This window comes from Castor canadensis, chromosome 16 (genome assembly GCF_047511655.1).
Source record: "Castor canadensis chromosome 16, mCasCan1.hap1v2, whole genome shotgun sequence".
Lineage (NCBI taxonomy): Eukaryota > Metazoa > Chordata > Mammalia > Rodentia > Castoridae > Castor > Castor canadensis.
In genome coordinates this window covers 63,219,602-63,240,582 of record NC_133401.1, presented here as the reverse complement: position 1 = coordinate 63,240,582, position 20,981 = coordinate 63,219,602, and the positions used below count along the sequence as shown (strand labels likewise).

At 46.2% G+C, this 20,981-nt stretch overlaps 1 protein-coding gene and 1 long non-coding RNA gene across 5 annotated transcripts in view; one reads left to right on the top strand and one right to left on the bottom strand.

Annotated features, from left to right (window-relative positions):
- Positions 1-20,981, top strand: part of Fstl4 (follistatin like 4) — a 386,297-nt gene that overhangs the window by 226,979 nt on the left and 138,337 nt on the right. The gene's annotated exons all lie outside the window — the stretch shown is intronic.
- Positions 1,640-16,957, bottom strand: LOC109697587 (uncharacterized). 2 transcript variants are annotated; one of them, XR_002213442.2, is made up of 3 exons: positions 16,665-16,923; positions 5,274-5,357; positions 1,640-1,899 (listed from the first exon to the last, which is right to left on the bottom strand). It is a non-coding gene; the product is annotated as an uncharacterized lncRNA (long non-coding RNA). The 2 variants fall into 2 exon arrangements; XR_012442822.1 differs by lacking the exon at positions 5,274-5,357 and having other exon boundaries at positions 16,665-16,957.

Genomic DNA, 20,981 nt, shown 5'->3' with positions numbered 1-20,981 from the left:
AAGTCACCTTGCAATTCCCTCAACCCCAATCTGGGAACACTTGGTAGCATCCAGTTCCCTCCTCTGCTCTGGAGAACTCATGATTCAACATGAAGGTTGTGGGCTCTGACAACACGCAGTGTCAGCTCAGAGGAAATGGTGCAGCAAGAGTTCAGGCAACCAGGAAGCTTGCCAGAGGAGGTGGGATTGGACCCAGCAGGATGATCCTGACTTGACTAGGCAGAGAGGTGGGCCTGGTAGATGGGATCCAGCTCATTAGCAGGGTCTCACCATCACCTGGGGGAGAGAGGCAAGTGCTCTTCTATCTATATCACAACTTAGCTGTTCTGTGTCCTCTCCAACCAGGGATGCCTCAGACTCTTCAGGGTAAGGGTCTGATGGGTTAACTAAGCCCCAATGATGCCAGATGGCTACATGATGGACTCCAACCAGGAAAGCAAATAATACAAGTATGTTCTCCATCTTGGTGCCATTGCAGGCCCATTGTGCCTGATGGAGCCTATAAACTCACACCATTTAGAAGGTGCCCACCTGTCAGGATGGGGCCCGCCTAAGCTGAGTTCCTTGTGGAGAATAAGAAAGCAGGTCAGGGTGATGGGAAGAGCTGTGTTGAGCTGGATGCCAGGACCTAGTGTTCCTACCTCACTGGGTTGTGACTTTGAGCCACCCTTATCTTCCACCCTGCCCCGTGACAGGTGCTCTTGCTCTGTCCTGCAAAATGAGTGGTTTGGCCTGGCTTTTTTCAGTCCCTTTCCTGCTGTGGTATTTTGTAACTCCATGTGGGTCTCAGCCCAGGTTCTGCCAAGGAGCCATGAGAGCAAAGAGTCCAGGGCAGCAATTAACAGAGGGATTGTGTGTGCTGTGATTTAGCAAGATGATGCCAGTTGCCAAGTGTAGCAACTTGCATAATGAGTTTCTTGTTTTATTAAGAGGTGTGATTCTCTTTAGCCAAGTCGAAATGCCAGATGGGCCCTGAACTTTGAAAGATCCAAAGAGATTAATATGAATGAGGAAAGGGCAGGCGCGGGTGGCTTTGGAGGATGGTGGCATTCAGCAGACCACATGTAGGTGTGAAGCCCAATTCAACTTTGGAAGTTAGCCCCTACAGCTGCACCCCTTCATCTATGATATGATTACATATATTGGCTCAAGCTTGGCTTTTCTCACCCCAACAACCAAACCTATCTGCTGGGAAATCCCCTCTTACAGAAAAAAGCCAGTTGGCATCAGGAAAAATCTTGACCTGCCAAGTGATCTTCACTCAGTGAAAGTGATCAGAATGAGCCAGATGACAGGCCAACAGTATGTTCCCAGTGGAAAAAGGAAGGATCTAATAGACTTTGGCTTGGAGGTCTGGGTGCTTCTGACAGCAAGGCCAAGGGCACAGCTGTATGTGGGACTAGAGTCTGTATCCCATGGTTCTGATCCATGCATGATTGTCTCTGGGCTCAGGAAAGCCATCTGTCTGTGATTCACCTCCTGTGCTATGGAACTCAGCTGGGTATCAGAGACTCTAGTTCTCCCAGCTCTCCTCTGCTCTCTGAATCTCAGTTTCTACAGAGTTGGGATCCTTACCACCACCCTTACTTATGACACTAACTGTTCCTTAATTGATGGAAAGACTCATGGAACTCAGAAAAGCCTTCACACCAATGGTTATTATTTATTACAGCACAAGGATACAGATCAGAGATAGCAGAGGGCAGGGGCATACAGGGCAGAGCCTGGTAAAGGGCAGAGCCTGGTAAAGGGCCAAGCACAGAGCTTCTAGTCACCCCTCCAAAGGAGTTTTGCAGGCAGCACTTGCTCGTCCCAGCAATGGTGCGTGACAACATAGTAGTCTGTGATTATTCATGCTTTCAGTTTCCATAGCTTCAGTTACCAGAAATCAACAGCAGCCTAAAAATAATAAAATGGAGAAATCCAGAAATAAACTACTCATAAGTTTTCAATTGTGTGTCATTTCAGCAGCATGATAAAAATCTCATACCATCCTGTTCCATCCTACCCAAGATGTGAATCATCCCTTTGTCCCTTTGTTCAGCATATCTACACTGTATATACTACCCACTGGTCTTATAGCTGGCTCAGTCAACAGATCAACTGGCAGTTTTGTAGTGCTTATACATAATGTTTGGTACTATCTAGTTTCAAGCATCCCCTGGGAGTATTAAAATGTAACCCCATGGATAAGGGGGTTCTTCAGTACACATGGTTGTGCTGCCAGTCAGGAAAGCTCACCTGAGCTTCGGTATTCAAGGATTGTATAGAGGGTCAGCTGACTGCCCACATCACTCACCTTAATCTCTGGCCCCTTCAGAGTTCAAGCTAGCACTACAAGGTCCATGTATCCTATCATAAATTACATTATTATAGATTATGTGTCATGGCCCAAAGCCTGGAGGTTAACAAAGGTGCTTTATTAGGTATCAGATTTCAAGGACTTAGCAGTCACCACCCAGGAGCTGCGGGGCAAAGGCCAGACCTCTCCTTGGACAAAGTAGGGCTGGATGAGTTGGTCCAGCCTTCCTGTCTCAGGCACTAGAATCTGGATTCTGCCTGTTGGACATGGAAAACAGTGTTCTAGCAGAAGCAGTGAGGAATTGTGTTAGGTTTCTATTCCGGTACATCCCTGTCACTTGTAGAATTGTTTGATTTGTTCTCTCCGGAGGATCGTAGCTGGAAGGCTCTTTAAAACATTAGCTTTAATTTCCTTTTCTGCTCTCCTACTCTTTGATTCCAAACTCCTGGGTGGTCTACTGCAGAAAACCCCACAGTGGCAGAGAAAGCTTCTCCTTGCACTTCTGAACACCTTTCATCCTCAATGTTCAGGAGAGTTGAGGAGAGAAAGCACAGCCAAGCGGCAGCTGTTCAAACGGTTCTGCTTCCTGCAGTCTGAGATCTGGGTGAAAGTGCCCGTGGAAGAATGTCACACACCAAGGTAGTGAAATCACTTCACATTGTCATCCTAAGAGTCCAGGGTCCCATTGGAATGGAATTCAAACACAAGCCTTCCCAGAATGCTTTGGTTAGATTCCTAGAAACCTAAGAAGAAATCTGCCATATGGCTGTTGCCTTGTTTGCCTTACAGCTGCAGGGAGACAGCCTGACCCAAAATCTTCCACAGGGTTCCAGAGACAACACCACCAACCCCACCCTGCATGTTGCCAGGTAGTGCTGGAAACCAGCATCACTTCACTTTGCAGGTAGAGATGCAACTCTCAGGCCTTGGAAGCGGGGATTGCTGACTGAGTGCAGTCGTCATTTGCTGTAGGGCAAATGATTCTAGGCACCTTGGTCTACACGCCCCCTACGCTGCTTTAATCAGGCCAGATATATCTGTCTTTTCCCTTGCCAGCCATGAGCTGAGCACTTCCAAGAATGAACAACTGTCCTCAATCTCAGACTGCCCCAAAAAGCTAACACCAAGTCCTCTTCAGGACCAAGCCTTAAGGGGAGGGCTCTGAATCACAGAAGTGCCTTTTCCTTCTGATATTGTTTGACTTCAGTGTTTCAATAGAGGTCCAAGTGTAGGTGTATTGTTGAACAGTGTTAGAATGCCTTGCACCGAGCAGTTAAGCAAGGGAAAGCTGTGGGAATTTCTTTGGAGGAAGAGTTTTGAAGCCAGCCTTGTTTAAGTAGGCTGAAGTTCAAAACTTGAGTCTTGAAAATGGTTGTACTGTTATAAGTTATGATGCTGCCTTGTCTATGTGTAAGAAACTTCTAGATTAGTCACTTGCTGTTCCTTTGACTGAATAACTGCAGTGAGTCCAAATTCTACATGCTGGGCTTCACCTGGCACGTTGTGTTGCTATAGCATATACCATGAGCCTTCTAAAACAAAGGTGAAAAAAACAAGACATAGGGAAGGGGCAGAACTAGACAAGTATGATAAATGATAAAGATTATGGAAAAAGTGAAGAGGGCAAGGTTTCCATGGGGAGGGTAGCCTGGGACATCCCACGAGAAAATGACATTTGAGCCTGATCTGAGTGTTAAAGAGGAGAAAGGCATGCCAAAATCTGGGGAAGGAGCAATCCAAGCCAAGGCTTAGCATGTGCAAAGGCCCTGGGTCTGGAAGGAACTTGGCCTGTTCACAGTGACACACAAAGACCACTGCAATGGAAGTGATGTGGAGGTGATGAGAGATGAGGTTGGGAAGGAGCCTGGGCACATGGGGCTGACTAAGCCATGTTAGGAAGTCTGGGATGCCAGTTTAGACTGAGGAGCGCCCTGTCTGCATGGCATGGAAGAGGACAGAGGCCTAAACCCCAACCCTTTGTTGGTCCCATGGAACTCTGGGGATTCGGAGCCTTGCAGCCTACAGGGTGCTGAGGCTGAAGGGAGATTTCATACCCATAGCCCCAGTTTGGCCTTTTCAGCATTTGGTGCTGATTAACTGGCCATTCTCCCTCTTCAGCACATGTTGCAGACACTCTGTTCAGGAGGAAGTTGAAATGGCCAGCTCCTCTAATAACAGAATATTGAAAAGGTCACAGCAGTACAGCTGAGTTCTCCCACCTACAAACCACAGGGAGCGGCCGCTCGGATAACTCATTCTCCTGACAAATCAAGGAACAGGGCCTGAAGACTGCACAGCTGATTAGACTCATCGGAAATCAGAGATCCAGGGAGAAATCGATGGAGAACATAGCTGCCCCACTCGGAGGGGTCAGGGCAGAAGGGATGCTGATTAGCGGATCTGCGGGGAGGAGAGGTAGGGGGTGAGCATGCTGCCCCCTTGTGGCCACTGGCACAGTTTGCAGCACCCAAAAGGCCACAGAGAGAAGCCTGAAACCTGTTTGACCTCAAGCAGGGAGGCAATGCCTTTGTGGTCCCCACCAAGGCAGAGTTTGCCTATCTTTTGCATTTTGTCACAGAAGTATGGAAAAGTGCCTTCCACCGAATCTTGGCTAAATATAAAACATTCACCATTAAAATCTCCAAAATTTTCTTTCCAGATATTTTTGTGTTCTTTTTCACAAGGATTGTTTTTTTTTTTTTAATTAGCTTTTACCATGACCAGTCTTTGGAAAAAGAGTGAGCAAGAATGTTCAAAACTCAGAAATCCTCATAAAACAAGGACAGGTTTATGGCTTAATTTACCATGGAGTTCCACAAACAACATTAAAGAAAAATGACTGATTCAATTAAAGACTGGACAATTAACCTTCTGCATTCAAAAACAGGGGACTGTTTTAGTCCTTGTCTGCATGCCACAGCAGCAGGGAATCCTGACGGGCCAGTGAAGCTGGACTGAGTGGGAAACTCACCTTCGAAAGAAGCCTGAGAAGATTAAGAGAGCAATGAGCATCCAAAAATGACCATGATTAAGCCACAATAAAGACTGCCAGCAACTGGAAAGGAGAAACAGAATATGTTTTTAAAACCATAGGCACAGAGATTTCTGCAGGCTTTGGAGATAAGGAGACTGACATTTTGAGAATGGTTGATTAAAAGCTTTTCGGCCCAAATTCTTATTTTCAGTGGGGGTTGAGTACAAAAATCCATGGAGCAAATTGAAATTCTAAATGCTAAGAGAACACTAAAAGATTTACTGCCACAGATTCAATTAAGTGACAAAAAAAATGTGCCATCTCCTTCAGGATTCATTTAGGCGCCTGCCTCATAACTGCACAATTTCCCAAATGCTGTCTGCTAATGGGATGATTTCTACAGGGGGACGGGCAGTGTGGGGGTGTGGAGTCTTGATCATGGGACCTTAACTCAGGGTTCAGCAGCCACTAACTGAGGTTCCTGCCACAGGGCAACCCCTGCTGATTCGCCCCTTGTTGTCATCTCAGCTGGGGGGATTGAATTTCTACTGGGAGAGCACTTGGTATCCCTCAGAGGTTCCAGGCCTCAAGACTGCCCCTGCCCACCCCACAACTGCCTTCAGGCCTAATGCAGTGATTCACACCTGAAATCCCAACTACTCAGGAAGTAGATCTCAGTTCAAGGCCAGCCTGGGCAAAAAAAAAAAAAAAAGTAGCAAGACCCCATCTCAACAAACAAGCCAGGCATGACAGCACTCACTTGTGATCCCAGCTATTCAGGAGGCCATCCTCATGGGAGGATCTCTGTCTGAGGCTGGCTCCAGGCAAAAACTTGAGCCCCTACCTGCAAAATAACTAAAGCAAAAAAGGGCTGGGGGGGGTAACTTAAGTGGTAGAGTATGGGCCCGGCAAGTGTAAGGCCCTAAGTTCAAACTCCCATCCTGACTTCAGAGATGACCAGCGACCTATAGACTTGAACTCTAAGAGACAGAGTGAGCTCAAAATGCACTTCGTAGTGCTGGGGCTGAAACCCAGAGCCTCATGCATGGTAGGTAGGTGCTCTACCACTGAGCTGCATCCCCAGGCCTGAAAAGTACTTTCTAAACATGTCCCTTGTAGAGCAGTAATGGACACTGGTGACCTCCACGGGCACTGTGGCTTCTGTGTCTCGAGTTGCTGATGCTGCAGTGTTGTGTGTCTCCTGTGGTCACTAAGCCAGGCTGCCCGGTTCAGTAGGAAGGGGCTTATTTAAATAAAGATCTGTCCCCAATGGCACATTTAAGGGCCCGGGAAGGAAGGCTGGTGAGTGCTTGAAAAGCACCACATCCATGAATCACCCAGTCTGGAGAGGCATTCACACTGTTGAGAGGCCCACACAAGCTGTTAAGACCACAGAATATGCAGGCCTTGGGAAGCTTTCATTTTAGGCAGCTTTTGTGTGAAATTGCAGCTGGACTGAGGTAAAGCTCAGTTCTGGTGTCTACCAACCCTCCAGCTCTGAGGTGCCAACCCCACATTCCATGTTACATTCCAGTTACACCCCAGCTGTCTTGCCAAAAGCTCGGGGACAGCCTTGCTTGGCCTCCCACAGATGCCAAGTGTTCTTGTTTTAAAAGAAACAGGTGAAATGAAACATCATCTGTTATAAAAACAAGGAATTCAGGGTAGGGCACTGCAGGCTCTCACAGCAGGGAAGACTCCCTCGAGGTGGCTAAGCCTGGGGCTGGGGCGGTGGGAGTGGAGGGGTGGGGGGGGGACACGACAGGTGGAAGAAGGAAATCAGCAAGGGTGGGAAATCCAGGGCTTCTGGAGGAAAGCAAGATTGAAGGGGGCTGAAATGCATGATGCCACTGCCTTGTATACCCCAGAGGACAAGCAGGGCTGGAGCTCCCATCCTGCATCCCACCCTACCTGTGGAAACAAGGACACTTGACCCCTGTGCCTGCCTTCCCTTAACCATGGTGCTTAATCACAAGGTTATTTACACACCTGGTTTATTTGTTTTCTCTGTGGAACATCCAGGTCATTTGGAAAGAGAAAAGAATAAAAATTTTTTCCTTAAAAATGACAGAGCAGACCTAAAACCAAGAAATGGAAATAAAAAAAGAACAAGTTAGAACAGAGGAAAATCAATAAAACAGATGAGGTTTAAAATAAGAGGTTTAAAAAGCTGACAGATACAGGAGACAGGCAAAAAAAAGAGAAGACTAGAAGTTAAATCCCAGATATTAAACGTGAGATAAAATAGAAAAGAAAGGAATAAAAATGGAATGAATTTTAAAATTAAGTATAAAAAAGGACATAGGTTAAAAGTATAGAAATTAGTGAAGCTAAAATAAAAGCATGGGATAATGGGTTTGCAATATAAAGTAACTAGGGTTTAAAAAAAATAGCTGTTGAGAAAAAAGAAGGAAGATGGAAGTTTCCAGGTGGGAGAGTACAGGAAGAAGATCCTGGAATGTGGCCCCAGGTGCCAGATGCCACAACTGTTCACAACCTTCTCTTGTCTTCTTTTGCCTACTCTAGAGAGGCAGTGTTTTTCACTTTCCATTAGAGAGAGCTGCCTTTCCTTTATGCACAAACACATGGACAGTAAGCTCCTGGGATCTACCTCAAAGCTGCTCAGGCAATGGGTGTTGGGTGGGGGAAGGAGAGCTAGTAAACCAGTGAACAAGCTCCCTTTGCCCTCTTTTGGGAGCCATGCCTGGGATCACAGCCAAATCTTCAAGCGCTAGTTCTCAACTCTTTCAGATGGAGTGCCCACTTTTTAGAACAAATATTTCATAATCCCCCTTTATTGCTCTGAAAGGAAAACTAGCTAACATGTACTTACACATATAATTTCAAAAGATGGTGTACTAATTGATACATACGTGAAAAAAAAAAGAAAGTAATTTGTGGTAAAATACTGCCTATTTCAATACATAGACGCTCCTGCAAGGCCACAACAGAATTCATAATGAAGTAGCCAGATGCTGGCATGAAAGTGTCTTCTACAAAGGCAGCTGACACAGGTGTACTGAATAAAGACCACATGCTGTGTTGCCATTGGCAACAAGACAATGGTAAACAACTTTTGCTAAAGTTCTGAACAAAGCAGCATATACTCTTCTCTTCCTTTTTCTGCTAGTTGTAGCCCAGGAAAACTCCAAGTATATTAATCTAAGTAGGAAATACTTTGTGTTTATATATAATCAGTTAGGGTCCAGGCTCCAATAATTATGTTTTCACCTACATGCATATCCACTGGGACATTTAAAAAAATGGGGACATATGGCAACTCACTGTTCTGAGGGACTATCCTATGCAATGCAGAATATCTGCCACCTGTGATTTTTCCCTCTCAATAATAAAAAGTGATCCCTCCCAGTCACTATGACTATAGAACATGCCCTAGTACTTTCCAGAAAAACTACCAAGAAGTTCTTCCCCACTTAGAACGACTGACTCAGAGGGAGAACTTGAACACAACTCTGTGGATCAACTCATGGCTACCAGGTCATACCAGTTTGGGGGTAAAAGAAGATGTTTAGGAGCGAGAAACCCTGCACAAGAGGCCTGTGAGTTTTGGTCAAGGCATGCTGTTAGACATTCTAGGGAGACTGGTAGATTCTTGGCCAGAGACAAGGAATATTCCTCATGGAGATGGAAGACAGAAGCCTGCCTGCAAAAAAGAAAAAGGAGCTCAGGAGGATTGGAAGGCCCCAGGAGCCTGTTGCTGCTATTGCAGAAGGACTGCAGACAAGAGAAGAGGGTACTACTCAGTGAGAGCAAGCAAATAACATCAAGAATTACTGTGTCAACCGTAAAATCTCAAGATGGCATACAAAGAGTCAGAGGTGAGAGGCTCACACTTCCAGAATGGGAAAGCTCCCCCCCACCCCCCAAAGAAGTCCACAACTGGGGAGTGGGAATGTAACCCCTCCTCAGAAGTTTATTAGCACAATAAAAGGTCAGCAGTCATGATGCAGACTCATTCTCACATTGCAAGGGCTCAGGAAAAGTCAATCCAATGTTCCTCTTACTCTGGGTCATTTAACTCATTTCTAAAATTGGTTTTTTGCACAAAGCAGAGTTTCAAGGTTTATAAACTCCAAGGAGAGATAAAAGCTCATATTCAATTGTGTTATTGTTATTGAACAGTTTTATTCACAAAGATTTAATTCCCCAAGTTTTGCTTTAGGAAAAAAAAAAATGCCACCGAAGGTAAGATGGCAATTAAACTCCCTGTGTTAGGGAGCATTACTCACCATGGTAATTGGGAAACATGGCAGAGAATGGGATGTGCCATCTTGGGAGTGATGAAGAGCCTTTTCAATTACTCTGAAACTTTATTTATTATTTTTGAAGGGTAATGCATTGCTGCTTTTAACTGCCTGAAATTAAAGTGGATGTTGAAAACATTGCCTCTTCCTTGAGCTTATTTTTATTTTTACTGAGCATAATTGGATGATGTAAGGAGAAGCTTACTTTCTAAAAAGGTCATCTCTTATTTCCCTGAGACTGTAATCACATCACTAGGATTTTTGGGATTGGGATTTTATTGCCTTATGTCGTATCCTTTTCCAGCTTATCAAATTTAGTAAACTTAAAGACTGTTCAAAAATAAGGAAACCTGGTTTGTTGCAAAAAAAAAAAAAAAAAGGTTTTATTGCCTGAAAAACTCTGAGAGACCCCAATTTATGCTTTTAAATTTGAGATTTGATGAATAAGAATATTTTTAGATCTAGATTCTGAAAAATGATCACTGGATCAAAACACTTTTTCCTGTATTAAGGTCAGATCCTGAGGCTGGCTTTGAATTAACAAGGGATCCTTTCTTCTTCCTCATAAAACAGACTTGAGAAGGTCAGGGAACTGCTAGGTGCTGGCATGTGGGACAAACACAGGAAAGAAGAGAGAGAGAGGGAGGGAGGGAGGGAAGAAGGAAGGAGGGACCTGCTTCTGAGGTCAAAAAGCAGAGCTTGGGGCCTTCAAGGCAGCCTGGACCTTGGAACACCAGCTCCCCAGTGGGCTGGGGCCATTTTGAATCTAAATCCCAGCAGCATCAGGGTCGGGGAGAGTTCTTTGCATATCTGTCCTGTCCTCTCATAATTCTTCTGGAAAATTCCTATAAGGGATGCTGACTATGGCCAGCAGAGAGGGAAAAGATCCCAGAGAAAAGTTTTAACTGAGCCAAAGCTGATTAAGGAAATGCTTTTAAAAAGCAGGATAGAGTTGGGACAGATGTGGGGGGAGTTTTCATTTATTAAATGTATTCTAAATCTGTAAGAATCAAGACACTAATGGTATTGTTAATAGCTAAGTGACCAACTTCAGTGAGTTTTGAGAAATGCATCCCACTAGTATAACTATTGCTCCAGTCAAGACATAGGATGTCCCTGTCACTCCATGGTTGTTTCCCCGTCAGTTGCTAATCTGATTTCTATTAGTATGGATTAGCTTTGCCCAATCTAAAACTTACATGCAGTCATATGATATGTATGCATTTTGTGTCTGGCTTCTTTCACTTGGCTGAATATTTTTGAGATTCATCACAACATTTATTCATCAGTCCCCAAGTCAGTTAAATATCCATCATATGCTGCGCTGTGGATACAACATGAAAAAGACAGACATACCCTACCCACCCCCCTGTCTGGAGATTACTGCACATCTTTTGGCCCCAATTCAATGGATTGAATTGGCCCCAGTTGAATGAATCATAGGTAGAATGATGCCTGCCACCCCAAAGATGTCTACATCCTAGTCCCCTAGTTCCTCAGACATGGTTACACCTAGCATCAATTGTTAGGACTGCCTATGTCCTGGATAGCTCTATAAGAAATCCACTGTCCTGGGACCTGCTTCTGAGGTGAAAAAGCAGAGCTTAGATCCTTCAAGGCAGCCTGGACCTCAGAACTCCAGCTCCATTTTGAATCTGCGTTGCTAATCTTAATTAGCTTTGTGTATATGTTTCTCACATGACAGAGAGACTTTGCAAGATCTTGAAATGGAGAGATTTTCCTGAATGATTGGGATGGGCCCAGTGGCACCACCAGGGTCCTTAGAGTTAAAAGAGGTTAGAGCCAGGGGGATTTAAAGATACTGTCAGCTTTGATAATGGAAGAAGGGGCCCTAAGCCAGGGAATTTGGGCAGCCTCTAGAAGGTGAAAAGGATGAGGGAATGAATTTCCCCATAGAGCCTTTAGAACAATTAGGCCCAGTTAGTAGCCTAATTTTAGCCCAGGGGATCCATTTTTGGACTTCTGAACTCCAGAATAGTAAGATAATAAATTGTTGCTTTAATCCATGAAGTCTGTAGCACAGGTGCTCCAACAGCCACAGACAAACAAGTCGGCCTGAGCAAGGACAAAGGCAAAGACCAGCAGGGCCAGGTGGTGCCCAGTGGGTTATGAGGACAGACCAAGTAGAGGGGAGGTGGCTCTGGGAGAGTTGCACATGGTTCCAGGCTGAGCTGACCACAGAATGGTTGGCTGGGGAGCTGCTCTGGGGCCAGAGCTGAGTAGTCATCTGGGACATGAGCTGTGCTGCTTTGCCAAGAAGATGGAGGAAGGAGAGTCCTTGGGAAAGTCCAGGGGTGCCATTTGGCCTGAGCCACTGGGGACCTCAGTGTAGGTGTCTCCATACCGATTCTGCCCCATCCTGGGGCATGGGGGACTAGGCTGGAGAGTGAGGCCCAAGGAGGCAAATCTTCAGAAAAGAGATGGGCAAGAAGCCAGGGCTATGGAGCCCATGAGCGGGCCTAGCAGGTGTGGGGAAATGGCTAGGTTATTTGGGAAGGCAAAGTCCAAGGAACAATTCCTTTGCTTAACAAAGGAAGATATCAGAGCTCTAAACCTTAGCTGAAATCAGCACCTTCTAAACTGTGTCCTATGAAACAGACCTGGAAGGCCAAGTTCCCTTAGAACTCTACCCCCTGACTGCCACCCAGGCCAACCATCCCGTCTGATATTGCCAGTTACCGCCTCTAAGAATGTTTATCAGCAAAGCCTACGAGAGGCACTGACGATCACACCTGGAGAGAGGAACTGACCTCTGCCTTTGGGAGCTGCATGTTGGGGTGGAGCAGGAGAAAGTAGAGTGGTGGCTCACAGTTGGGAAGAGGCAGACAAGCAACCAGGAAGCCCTAATAGAGCAGAGACAGGGCACTGGGGAGCAAACTAGGAATAAGTGGTAAAAAAAAAAAAAAAAAACACTATCAAAGCTGCTGTTCCTAGCTCACTCTGAAGCTACTGATGTCAGATCTCAAACACACTCTTTTTCATCTCCCACCAGTGAGTGATCTAATGGGGCACACTGATCCATGTCCCTGGCCAAGTCTGTCCCCAGGATTCAGTGCACTCTACCCCTGCACTCATGCCCTTCAGGCTTCTTGAACTCTGCGACTAGTGAAGTCTCTTTCCCTGTTCTGTAAAACTGACCTGAAATTGGAGAGAAGATGGCAGGCGCCTTGAAAAGCTCAGCTGCTAGGAAATGCACTTTAGGATGAACAGGCAAGGCAAGGTATGAGGTGGCTTAGAGGGTCTCATTTGTAGGCCCAGAGTCTTCCCTATAAAAGTTGCATATGAAACCTTACAAGGCCCTCTGTCATAAAGATGGTGAAAGGAGTGAGCACTCCCTGCATGGCAGGCCGGGAGGCAGGCCTGGGGACCTCCATGTCTCTCACATGAAGGCCCTTCACTCCTCTGTGAATTTCTAATCTTGCGGTGTCCCTGCAGCTACTGCTTACAAGGTGGTTTCTACTTGGTTGCTTTGCTGTCTGCCCGTCAGCTGGCTCTGCCACTGACCTGTGGTATCTGGTACTACCTGTGGAAATACGCTGCAGGGGCCTCCAGTCTGACCTCTCCCTGTGGCAGGTAGCTGGACTTCAGGCCGTGCCACTGAGGCTGTCCATGGAATCTCCCTCCTCTCAGACTGTGGGTGCAGCCTCCATGTAACTCCACCTAGGAGTATTCAAGACTCCCCCATGTCCAGGCTCAGTGGGCCTTGTGGGTGCATCCAAAGTGCCCAGTTTGCCTGAACTCCACAGACAGGTGCCTCACCAGCAGAGGGGCAGCTGGTGATAACATAGCTGTGTCCCCAATGCCTGGAATACAGTAGACAAACAGTAGGTGTTTTAGATTGGGTCTGTCACAAAGGAAAATCCATTTTGTAGTGGAAGTAGACTTCTCCTACATGCCTGCTTTGCAAGACTATCTAATTATGAAGACTTCTTACAGCAGGGCCCCCGGAGCTTTTGGCTGCAGAGGGAATTTGGACTGTGAAGTGTAACCTCAGGCCCCTAACAGCCCTGTGACCCCATTTCTCTGTGAGAGACTTGAGGCTCTTGCATTAAAAGATAAATCACATGCCTCTCCCATCCCCACACTCCACCATTCTGTCCAGGAGGCCTGGACACCAAGCCCCCACTGAGAATCTTACAGTTCCTGTCACTTTCTGCCATGAGACCAGGACATTTCAGTATTGGTTTCAAGGCCTCAGAAATGCAAGGAAAATGGAGGAACTGCACACACACACACACACACACAAAAAAAAAAAAAAAAGAAAGAAAGAAAGAAAAAGAAATGCTGAGTCCGAAATAAAGGCTTAGAAACACTGTCCTCGCTATTAAAACCCACATAACGAGAGGTTTTAGGTCTGCTTTATTTTACAACTCAATTTGCAATTGTTACTACTGGTCTTAAGTTTCTGCTAGAGCTTGGCATGCCTCTGGAGCTCAAAGAAAGATTGAGTGGTATTCACTTTAGTTCCAAACTAAGTGTTGTTTATTTGCTTTCTCCCTAAGAACTTGCTAAGCTGCCGGAGAATTTGTGTTGAGGAAAGGCCCAGGGATCGAGCTCATTACTTCCCACGCCATGTGGGATAAATGTCGCAGTGCAGACTGCCAGCCCTGTGAATCTGCATTCCTTATTTCCCGCAGCCCCTGTCAAGATGTTGCTCATCTTTGAACGTTCGAGCTACACCTAACCCACCACTAAAACCCACCTGAGGAGTTCAGCACCTACTGCAGCCAGAGACACTGCAGACAGCGTGGCTTCCTGAGTTCAGTTAGCAGCCGACAGAGTCCCATGACGGGAACCAGCATGTGTAAGGCTCAGGGCAAGGAGGGCGTGCACACACATTGCTGCCCTCTGAGCACTGTCGGTCTGTCACAGTCTGGAGGGAAGGAGTGCACCTGCTGCTGCTGCTTTGTGTATAGGACTTGAGGCTTTCATGGGCTTAACATGAGCTTTGTCACAGGCTTATCACTGGAGGCTGGCATAATCCTCACATGGTTATGACAGTCTCTGTTGGCCTCACTGGTGACTCTGTGCCCAGCCCTTTGCCCATTCTTTGGGGGTCTGTCTGGAGCTACTGGAGGGACAAGTCTAGTCCCTGAGCTTACACGGTCTCATTGGGTGTAAAAGGAGTCTATACCCATCAGTACCCAGCAGGTCTAGAAGCTGAGTGACTGCAGGACCATAGAATGCAGAAGGCAGAGGTTGCCTGGGTGGGCTCAAGGCTTGGCGAGGACATCCTTTCTGTCTCAGGACCTTCTGTACTCTTGACCATTAGGCCTGGCTGAGAAGCTGCCAGGCCTACCCAGCATCTCCAGCTAACTGAAAACATTCACAACAGCTGGCCATGTTTCCGTTTCCACAGCAGGGATTTTGCTGTCCTCTGTTCCAGGGCCGAATGAGGCCAGCTTATGTTGTGTCATACTGGCTCCAATCTTGTTCCACCCGGAAAGGGCCACCCACCAGTCCTAGGTAGCAATATAAACTCTACCCTGCTTCTTTTGTTGTTCTGATATCATTTATCTCCATCCTTATCATAGCCCTACATAATAAGGGCCATCATACAGATGAGTGCAGGGTGACTGTTCCTTGCTAGCCAGTGACTTTTGCTTATACGGAGGTCTTCAGAGAGATGGAGTCACAGAAAGGAGGAGGAAACGCAAATAAATGCACATGTGCACATCCACACATGCACAGTACACATCTGCAAGGCTCCCACGATGGGGAGCAGCCTTGCACCCAACCTTACAAACTAAGGTTCTAAGAGGGCAAGTGACCTCCCTGAGGCCTCACAGAAGGAGCAAAGCCAAGATTAGCCCAGGCCCATGGCACAGCCCATTGCAGAACAATGCCGGCTTTCTAAAGTGCACCCCTGGGTTTCTTGCCCCACTTGATCAGTAGCTGTATCTGTCTGAACCTCCTTGCTTCTAAGGAGCCTGAAGCCTGTGTTGTCCAGCAGGTTTTGGGTCCTGCTGCTGAGCTCCAGGAAGTACAGTACAAAACCAGAGGCCCTGTGTGGACAGAACTCCAGCAGGTCTCATTCTTCCTTCCTGTATCTGAAGTTATTTCTGATGGCACTGTATGCACATGGTTATTTTTGTCTTTGGCTTTCTAGCCTCCACTCTAACACAGTGGCAACTTTTCAGAAAAAAAAAAAAACATAGAAAGTGATTCTCTGTGATTCTATGGCTCCAGTTCTCCCCCTACTCCACCTCAGGCAGCATTTATCCCTTAAGATGTCTGTGTCACATTCTCCATCCCAGTGGCTCCCACCTGAGGAATTGCTGCCTTGTACTCCATCCTGCCAGGCCCCAGGGTTGGGCAAAAAGAGAGCCTCACCCTTCTTTTGGGTGTAGAAGGACCCCTTGGACCCCAGACTGACAGCAGTCTGACCCCAACCTCCTGCAGACCTTTGCTTCCTCCTCTGCAGACAGGCTGTTTGTCCATTGCCAAAAATGATCTCAAGTAGGGGGAAAAGAAGCCTAGGAAAAGAACTCTTCACAGTATCCTTTGTGGCTTGGCTGTGACAGCATTTATAAAGCCTGACAACATGCACACTGAACACTGCACTAACCAAAACAAAGTTCAGCTATACTAAATGGGGTGGACAGGGAGTGCCTGTTGAGTTGGGGCAAGGGGAGTATATAAAAGAGCTAAATTCTCGTCTTCAAGGTTTACTTCAAAAAATAAGAGGAAGACTTTTAGGTAAATTTCCAAATAACCAACTAAAAGAGTGGCAAGGGATAACTTCTAGGAAAAGAATAGGAGAAGGTGACTGGAACCTGCTACTTTTCATAAAAAGCCTTAAATAGGGTTGAGGGCATGGCTCAAGAGTTCAAACACCAGTAGTGTACACACACACACACACACACACACACACAAAGCCTTAAATTATGAGTGTATATCTTTACTTATAAATATAACTTGTTAGTATGTATTTAAAATATTTAAAACAATAATAACAGAGTAGAAATCACTCTGAAAGAATTAAATATATAAAAAAGCTGCACCAAATTGATAGCAAAAAATTTAATTGCCATTATAATTAAAAATTCAAAATAAATGTATACTTTGTCCATGCGCCCTGTGGGGAGTGCATGATACTCACAGCAAATTTCGTCTTCACTGATGCAAAGAGCTTTCGACTGCAGGAAAGAAAACAAGAGCCCAAACCTTGGGACAAAATGTTGAGGAGGAAGAGTGGAAGAAGATGGTCAGGCTGAGAGCCTTGCGCTGGCCAGAGGAGCTGCCTGTGTTCTCAGTGTGCCCTCCCTAGATAAGGGGCAGGAGGTAAAAAGTGGCAGACTGTGGCTCGAGCATGGCAGCCCTGGCCATGGGGCACATGACACTCTCTCTAAGAACAGAAAGGAAAATACAGTCCCACCATGTGGTCCCTGATAGTGTGACCACTCCCAGCTCTCATGGCAGCTTTCCATTTTGAAGTATTGAGCTGGCTGGGTTCTTAGCCTCTTGGGTACAGGAGGTTGTACTTTACAGTGACTTCTGCTCTGTTTGGAGCTCCTCAGAGAGCTGGGGTGGCAGGGAGGAGGAGGAAATACCAATGAATGCATATGTACATGCCTAGATATGCACAGAACACATCTACGCAGGCTCCCAAGATGAGCAGCCTTGTACCCAACTTTCTAGAAGTTAAAAGAGTGTTGAAGGAAAGCCCAGGGCCACCCACAGCTTCCCTCTGAATTAGTGAGGGTCACACAGAGGCAAGGGTCTGCACCCCAGCTTCCTGCAAAAAGACTGATGTTGTCACAAGATGTGCTCCCTTTTTTGGCTTGTAGATTGAGAGAAATGCTCTGAAATTTCTCGAAATGTGATTGTAAACCACCCAAGCCACCATGTGATGGCTGTAAGTGGCAGTTTTTGAAAAGATGGCAATGACTTGGATGTTTTAATTAGCCGGAATGAAAGATTGCCCTGCTTCCTTGAGTAAGCTGATTTCAAAGCCAGTGTGTCATCATCAGCAATGGTATAAGAGCCACATTTTTTTTTTGGTGGGGGGCCAGGAGGAGGCACTTTGTATATGTCATACTCCATTCTAGGACTTTCCAGGAACCATCTCACTTAATCCTCATGACCAGTCAGTGTGGTAAGCTCTATTATTATTATTCCCATTTTTTTAGATGAGGAAACTAAGGCACCAGAAAATAACTAGCTACAAGGAGGTGGCCGACCATGAGTCCAGAGTTATGGACTACAGAATCACAGGCCAGGAGGTGGAGGAAGCTCATTGATGGTGCCCAGATTCTGCCTGGATACCCCCATGCCTATGCACACCATGTCACTTCCTGCCCACCAGACCCACAAGTGGCTAGATTCAGAAGCTCTCTAGCAGCTCTGAGCCCCTGGGACCCGCACTGACCATAGGGTGTCTTTTAGTGATTGTCTCTCCCATTCCTACTCCTTCTTCCCCAGCCAAGTGAATCAGTCTCCCATGGGGAGGGAAACCCTAGCTCTTAATCACCCCTCCTCCCCAGTGCTTTTCCCAGCTCCACAGCTTCTGTGCTAAACTTTATGGGCTCCATAGCTCTATTTCTTGCTATGAAAAGCCAAGATTTTAGGGCTTTAGAAATAAATTATTTTTTCCAAAAGGCTGTCTTCTGCAAATTGAAAACCTTAGTTTCCAGAAAATTGTCTCTGCCCTGAGTTTCAAGAGCCAAGAATTTAACACCTTGGTGCTCTGTGCCCCACTCCTCCACCTCCAGGCCATAAAACTCAGTCTCAGGTTGATTTTAATGGTGAAAGAACTTAGGGGTGAAAACTAATTTGCTGACAATGTGAAAACACTGGTTTTCTTTTTTGAAATATTGTCCTTCTCACCCAGTGATGGCCTTGGGCAAGAGTGGGCCATGGGTCCTTGCATTTTGAGTGAGGTATAGGACAGGTTGGTTTTTCTCAGCTGTGATGACCCCTGATTCCACTTGGAGTCTGTTCGAAGTGGACATGTATGAGGATGGGTCTTTTCCCTCTGTAGCTGGAGGTAATTTGGGAAACCTAGGTTCCGTCTGAGACTTCCACACTGCATGAACAAGATTAAGCTGAGATAGATGTTCTTTGCTGGCCATCTCCATCTGCGGGGATAGAGAATGGGGGTTGTTATGGGCCTGATTTGTAAACTTGAATGAGAGCTTCTAGAAAGCTATTTGTTAAATTCATTGCTGTCTCTAGCCGCAGCTAACACATTCCATCTTCCATCTTGGACTAGGCGATTTCACATTGCACTGGTTTGTAAAACAGAGTGGGCCGTGGAGTGGAGCATGGGAAGGACTAGAGGTGGATGGGACAGGGCACTACCCTGAGTGGAAGAACTGTGAGTGCCACACTGCTTATCTCCCACTGCTGGCCTTCTTTCATCTGCTTTCCCATTGAAGGGGACTCCTCAGACCCTGAGGGCTTTTGTGGGGCTCTGAACTGAATGCAGGTATGTACCTTGTCCCCTGCTGCCTCTGTGTATCCTCTGTCTCCAGCCTGCTGAGGGACAGGCCTTCAGAGTGATTCAGGACTGTGCATAAGAAGGGCCAGGAAAAGACCTGGAGCCTCTGCTCCTAGCTGGAGTGGGACCCAAGCTAGAGCAGGGACAGCTTGGCACTGCGTGAGGGACAGGGTAATCTTGGTACCAGCAAAAGAAGCTTTTAGAAAGTGTGGAGCAGGCTCAACTCAAGCCACAGCACATTCTGAGGGTGTCAAAGCCATCTCAGATCCTTTCTGGACCAAGATTTTTGGTCAAACAATCACTGCACTTCTAATCAGGTTTCTAGATCAAAGTATAGGTTAAATTTAAAAATTAAAATAGTAAAGAAAACTAATTTCCTTAGCTAGTCTTGTTTGTGTTTGGGAGAATTTGACAAACATACTCATTTCTGAGCCCCAGTTCACTTATTTGTAAGATTAAGACATCATGTGAATAGCGACTTCAGGGAATCAACAGTTGCAAAGGGAGAAAGAGAGGTACACCATGACACCGGGGTTACTTTGGTGGCTCTAAATCCATGAGAAAGCCCACTGTGCCCCTCTTATGTTTCCTGCATAAGCTCCTTGGTCCACAAGGAATTGCTGGCTGCTGAGCAGGCTCAAGGTGTCTGGAACCACAACCTGGAAGTTTCTCAGCTGAGATGGGGGTCTATGACATGTGTCTCTGGTAGGACTGTGGATCAGCAACTCTGGAAGTGTTGTGGCCTGAGTGGCCAAGTGCTGTAGGGCCTTTGATCAAAGGGCAGAATCTTGCTTGGTGCTCCAGGAGTCTGGTCAGCCAGCACCCCTGTAACTAGGACATCTACAGGTGACATTGTTAGTGAATGGTCTGACTTGGGCACAGAGCAAGCTCAGCTTGTTTTCCATGTACCATGTGTATCTTTGCCTTCATGTGCTTGGAGAAGCAGCAGTTCATATGGGCTGGTGATGGCTAGAGTCCTGTTTATGAGTGGCCTGTGGGAGAAGTCCCAGGGTTTCTATCAGGGTCTTCCTTAGAAACTCTTCACCAATAGGATGCTGATGTCAGTAGCATGCCCACCCTCCTGGCCCAGCTCCACCATGGAGGCTTTGCCTCGTGCCCATGTGCAGAAAGGAGGCAGCCTGTGCTCATGATGGGGTCTGGAGACTGCACTGAATACAAATCTCCATCCTGTGGATTCATAAGTCACAGAGCATGGAGTGGGTGACAGAGGGCAGCATGTGGTGACTAGATTCCTGAAGTTGTTACAATGGTTGGTCCAGGTGGCTTCCACAAGTGCAGGACAGCACTAGGAAGAGCAAGTGCAGTGGACAACAGAGATCAGAAGACACAAAAGACAGGAACCAACGTGAACAAAAAGGGCAACTGACCTTGGGGTCATGGAGTGAAAGAAAATATTTAAATATAATTAAAATAAAACCTTTAGAGAGACTTGACAGGGTACCATTTTCATAAAATAAGAATAGGCTGCTATGAAGGGGAGAATAGGACAAGAAATCTCTCTTGGAAATTAAAAACTCAGTGGCTTAAATTATAAATCTAATAGGAGTTAAAGAAAAAGTCAAGGCAGTTTCCCATGACATGGTTTAGATGCAAAAGTGAGAGAAAAACCGAGACTCATGGATAATCAGTTTGGAAATGCCAATATCCAGCTAAGAGTCAACCCAGAAAGAGGGAACAAAGGAATGTGAGACGAGACATTCATCATAACAGAGCGAGGTCTTCTTTTGAGCTCTGTTCCTATCAGTTCAGCAGGGGACATGGGAACAGATCTGCAGTTGTGCATCCTCTTGAAATTTCAGAGCTCAAGGGAAAGAGAAGATTCTGAAGCTCCCAGAGAGAAAATGCACATTATCAAAAAGAACCTCAAGTTATTGTTGGCAGTTTGGAATTAGCAACACTGGAGGGAAGTGGAGCAATTGCCCTCAAATTTCTGAGGGAAAACAATTGTGCACTTAG